The following is a 6,224-nucleotide window of genomic DNA, read 5'->3' on the forward strand; positions in this document are numbered from 1 at the left end:
TAAAAGATGATACCAAAAGATGATACTTAAGTAATCTAGGCTTACTTAAGTGGAAGAAAGTGAGGACTGCAGATGCTAGAGATAAGAGTTGAGAGTGTGGTGCTGGAAAACACAGCAGGTCAGGCAGCATCCTGGATGAAGGGCTTATGACCGAAATGTTGATTCTCCTGCTCCTCAGATACTGCCTGACCTGCTGTGCTTTTCCAGCAGATTACTGAAGTGGTTTTCACAATGCATTTCACAAACCACCGGCATAGATGTTTGATTTTCTGAAGATGTCGATCAGGGTCAACCGTTTAGTTCAACCAGTCTAACTCCAGTTTGGGATATTGACAGACTCTAACCTTACACTTTTCATGCATCGTCTGAGCTGAGATGTGACTTTTTTTATCCACTGATGAAACCTTAACTTAACTCGGGGCTGTGACTTGAAAGAAATTCTGGGATTAACATATTAATCAATCAAAACCTGCATCCCCATTCTAAATGATTAAAGACTTAACAGCCATCTAGATTTGTCTAATACATCGTATTGTTGTATAACCCTTTGATCTTTTGCTATAAATTCTGTATCTTATGTACCTGCCCCACTAGCGACCTGACAAAAGCTTATAAATTCAAATAAACCTGTTGGACTATAACCTGGTGTTGTGTGATTTTAACTTCATTCAGATAAAGGCAGTAATACTTACAATGTAATTTTCTACTCTCTAGGCTCCTGCAAGCTATTCATGGGAGGTTAGGCAGGGAGCCTCAATGCCAGGCCTCATGAATTAACAAAAGTTAGTTTAGTTTGTTTTCCTTTTAACACAAGCTGTTATCTATAGTCTATAAATTGCCTTTAGCTTATATCTCCCAATTTACTGCTCCTAACCAAAATTGATAAAATAACAAATCAAAAATAATGAAGAATCAGTTATGGCTCTAACAATATGAAATGCATACAATGTAGAACTGTGTTCAGTGGCATGGTGGCTCAATGGTTAGCACTGCTGCCTCACAGCACCAGGGTCCAGGTTCAATTCTAGCCTTGGGCGACTGTCTGTGTGAGTTTGCACATTCTCCCCCTGTCTGTGTGGGTTTCATCTGGGTGCTCCAGTTTCCTCCCACAGTCCAAAGATGTGCAGGTCAGGTGAATTGGCTATGCTAAAATTGCCCATAGTGTTAGGTGTATTAATCAGAGGGAAATGGGTGTGGGTGGGTTACTCTTTGGAGGATCAGTGTGGACTGGTTGAGCCAAGGGTCTGTTTCCACACTGTAGGGAATCTATAAGACCATAAGACATAGGAGTGGAAGTAAGGCCATTTGGCCCATCGAGTCCACTCCGCCATTCAATCATGGCTGATGGGCATTTCAACTCCACTTACCAGTGTTCTCCCCATAGCCCTTAATCTAGGGAATCTAATTGCTTGATCCTGTCATGGATCATTGCAGTTTCAAGGCAGTCATTTCTGTGAAGACAACGCAGTGTTTATGGATGTTGGTTATATGGACTTCTAGAAGGCATTTGATTAAGTCCCACATAAAAAACTGTTTACTAAGGTAGAAGACCATGGAATCGAGGGCAAATTCTAAGGTGATTGAGAAATTGCTTGAATGGCAGATGTCAGAATGTTGTAAGTAGGTGTAATTGACAAAATCCGACAAGAATTCTGTGATAGGACCTCAATTATTCACGTTATTTGCTAACAACTTGGGTAATGGCATGGAAATGCACATATCCAAATTTGCTGATGATACAAAATTAGGTAACCTGTGTACAGTATCGATGATAGCATAAAATTACAAAGCAATCTTATAGTCTAGGTGAGTAGGCAGTGACAGATGGAGTTCAATATAAAGTGTGCGGTTATCCATTTTTCACCGAAAAGGGATAAATCACAGCACTTTCTAGATGGTATGAAGTTAAATACAGTCATTGCCCAAAGAGATTTGTGGGTTAAGGTGCATAGATTTTTAAAATCTCCCTGACAGGTGCATAAAATAATCAAGAAAGCAATCATATGCTGGCCTTTATATTTATAGGTTTGGAGTGTAAGGATGTAGGATTCATGCTGCATTTATACAAAGCCCTGGTTAGACCTCTTTTGGAATACTGTGAGCAGATCTGGGCACTATACCTTAGGAAGGATATATTGGTTTTGGAGTGAGTACAAAGTAAGTTTACAGAATTGATATCTGGATTCAGGGGTTAAGGTATGAGGAGAGATTACCCACATTAGACCTGTTTTCTTAAGAATTCAGAAGATTAAGTGGTGACCTGATCAAAGTCTTTAAGCGATTAATAGGAAAAGATAAGGTAAATAGAGATAAATTATTGTCATTGGTTGGCGAGTTTATTACTAGAGAGTATACTCTGAGAATTAGGAGCAGACCATTCAGGAGAGATGTTGGGAAGCAATTCTTCACAAAAAAGTGGTAGGTGTTTGGAACTCTTTTCCTCAAACAGCGTTGACTGCAGGATCAGTTTTTAAATCTGAGAAAAATAATGTTTTTGTTAAGCAAAGGTAATAAGGCATATGGACCAAGGCATAAGGCATATGGAATTATGCCACAGATCAGCCATGGTCTTATTGAATGGGGGAACAGGCTGGAGGGATTGAATAGCCTGCTCCTGTTCCTATGATCCTAGAAGTAATCATAAACCACTTAAGTCTCACGCATGGGCCAGAATTCTCAAAGGTACTGCAAAATCTCATAGGCTGCACAAGGCACATAGATGATTCCCTCTCACCTTGATCTGTTAAAGTCAGAAGTCACACAACACCAGGTTATAGTCCAACAGGTTTATTTGAAATCACCAGCTTTTGGAGTGCTCAGGTGAACTTCACCTGATGAAGAAAGCGTATGATTTCAAATAAGCCTGGTGTCATGTGACTTCTGACTTTGTCCACCCCAGTCCAATGCCAGCATCTCCACATCTTGGCCTGTTAACCATTCAACAATTTACTCTTCTATGCAGTGATGCTGCTTTTTTACATAATATGAGGCTGAGAGCGGAAAATGTTAGTACTAACACAGCACTTTCAATATCTTATCTGTTCCTGAACTGATGGTGCTTCATTCCTTGGAAGATTGTGCTATGTCAATGTTACTTGTGGAGTCATTCCCTGGCCCTCCTTGTCAGATGTTAAGTGGCTCAATAGAGGGCTCATGTGATACAGTGGTAATGTTCCTGCCTCTGTGTCAGGCAATCTACATTCAATCCCATCTGGAGGAGTATAAGACTATAAGACATAGGGGTAGAAATTAGGCCATCAGCCCATCAAAGTGCTCCACCATTCAGTCATGGCTGATAAGTTTCTCATCCCCATTCTCCCCATAATCCTTGATCCCCTTGATACTCAAACCTATCTATCTCAGTCTTACATATACTCAATGACCTGGCCTCCACAGTCTTCTGTGGCAATGAATTCCATGGATTCACCACTCTCTGGCTGAAAAAATTTCAGATTTTTCCTTTCCGATGAGGCTGTGCCCTCGGGTCCTTGTCCCTCCTACCAATGGAAACGTCTTTCCAACTTTTACTCTGTCCAGGCCAATCAGTATTCTGTTTGTTTTGAATGGATTCCCTCCCCACCCCTCATTCTTCTAAACTCCATTGAGTACAGACCCAAAGTCCTCAAATGTTCCTCATATTAAGCTCTTCATTCCTGGGACCATTTTCATGAACCTCCTCTAAATATCCTCCAAGGCCAATACCTCCTTACTGAGATATGGGGCCTGAAACTGCAATACTCCAAAAGTGGTCTGACCAGAGTGTAATAGAGGCTCAGAAGTATATCCCTGCTTTTATATTCAAGTTCTCCCAAAATAAATACCTTAATTGGCAATCACTATTGACTTTACTTGCAAATTTACTTTGAGAGAATCCTGGACTAGAACTCCCAAGTTCTTTTGCACTTCAGACTTCTGAATTTTCTCCCCATTTAGAAAATAGTCCGTGCCTCTATTTTTCCTACCAAAGTGTGTGACCTCATACTTTCCCACGTTGTACTCCATCTGCCACTACTTTTCCCATTCTGCCAACCTGTACAAATCTTCTGTCATCTCCCTACCTCCTCAATGCTACCTGTCCTTCTACCTATCTTTGTATCGTCTGCAGACTCAACCAGAATGCCCTCATTTCCTTCATCTAGATCATTAACGTATGAAGTGAAACTTTGTGGTCCCAAATACTGAGCCTTGCGGAACACCACTTGTCACCAGCTGCCATCCTGAGAAGGTCCCTTTTATCCCCACTCTCTGCTTTCTGCCAGACAACCAAGCTTCTATTCATGCTAGCACCTTGCCTCTAGCACCATGGGCTCTTATCGTACTCAGTAGCCTCCTGTGCATTACCTTGTCAAAGGCCTTCTTGAAATCCAGGTAAATGACATCCATTGGCTCTCCTTGGTTTCACCTGCTCATTACTTCCTCAAAGAATTCTAGAAGGTTTGTCAGGTGTGATGAAACCATGCTGACTTTGCCCTATTTTACCATACACTTCCAAGTATTCAGAAATCTCATCCTTCACAATGGAATCCAGGATCTTACCCATGACCAAGGTAAGGTGAATCGGTTTGTAATTTTCCATCTTTTGTCTTATTCCCTTTGTAAACTGGGTGTCACATTAGCAATTTTCCAGTCCTCTGGGACCCATCCTGATTCTAATGATTCATGCAATATCACCACTAATGTTTCCACTATCTCATCAGTTCTCTCCCCTCGAACTCTGGGGTGTAGTCCATCTGGTCCAGGTCATTTATTCACCTTCAAGCCATTCAGTTCTCCTAGCACTTTCTCCTTGGTTATGGCTGCCATACTCAGCACTGGTCCCTCCCTCATTTTGGATATTCCTCTTTTTGGAATTTTTGGGATATTACTTGTTAGTCATTGTTAAGACTAACTCGAAGTAATTATTCAGTTCGTCAGCCATTTTCTTGTTCCCCACCACTATCTTTCCAGTGTCATTTTGCAGCCCAATGTCCACTTTTGCCTCTCTTTTCTCCTTTATATATCTAAAGAAACTCTTACTGTCTTCCTTAATGTTACTAGCTAGCTTACCCTCCTATTTAATCTTCTCCCTCGTTATTTCTTTGTTGCCATCTGTTGGTCTTCGTAAGCTTCCCAATCCTCTGGTTTTCCATGCCATTTTCCACATTACATCCTTTCTCTTTTTGCATTGATGCTATTCCTGACTTCCTTAGTCAGCCATGGTTGCCTCATCCTCCTTGGACCATGCTTCTTTTTCCCTCAGGATGAAACACTGCTGCATCTCCTGAATTACTTCCTTGAAGAAGCTCTCTTCCTCCCTCTACAAGGATTTCAGTAAGTCTCTCTCTCACTGACCTCTCCGCCCCCACCTCACTCCGGCCTATCGCCCTCACCTTGACCTCCTTCCACCTATCACATCTCCATCGCCCCTCCCCCAAGTCCCTCCTCCCTACCTTTTATCTTAGCCTGCCTGGCACCCTCTCCTCATTCCTGATGAAGGGCTCTGGCCCGAAACGTCGAATGTCCTGTTCCTTGGATGCTGCCTGACCTGCTGTGCTTTAACCAGCAACACATTTTCAGCTTACTTCCAGAGACACCTGTCAGTGCTGTTGCACTGTCTTTCCTGCTAGGCTCCTTTCCCAGTCAGTTCTACCCAGCGCCTCCCTCATATTTCTGCAGTTACCTTTATTCAGCTGTAACACCATTACCTCTGATTCTATCTTCTCCCTCTCAAATTGCAGAGTAAATTCAATCATAATATGATCACTGCCTGCCTCCTAAGGGTTCCTTCACCTTCAGCTTCCTTATCAAGTCTGCCTCGTTGCACAACACTAAATCCAGGATTGCCTTTTCCCTTGGGGTCTCCACCACAAGCTGCTCCAAAAAGCCATCTTGTAGCCATTCCACAAATTCCTTTTCTTGCAATCCCATACCAACCTGATTTTCCCAGTCCACCTACATATTGAAATCCCTCATGATCATTGTAATTTTGCCTTTCCTACACATCTTTTCTATTCCTTGGTGTATCTTGCACCCCATCTCCTGGCTACTGTTTGAAGGCCTGTACTTAACTCCAACTGTGGTTGTTTTTACTTTAGTGGTTCCTCAGTTCAATAATAACATGACCGAACTAGTTGATCTTTTAAGCAAAAGCATAAAACACTATTTGGATTTTGGGCCCAACAACCCATTTCTGTGCTGTACAGTATCAAGTTACTTTATTGCAGAGGAGGTTTACCAGGATGTTG

Source organism: Hemiscyllium ocellatum, chromosome 2 (genome assembly GCF_020745735.1).
Source record: "Hemiscyllium ocellatum isolate sHemOce1 chromosome 2, sHemOce1.pat.X.cur, whole genome shotgun sequence".
NCBI lineage: Eukaryota > Metazoa > Chordata > Chondrichthyes > Orectolobiformes > Hemiscylliidae > Hemiscyllium > Hemiscyllium ocellatum.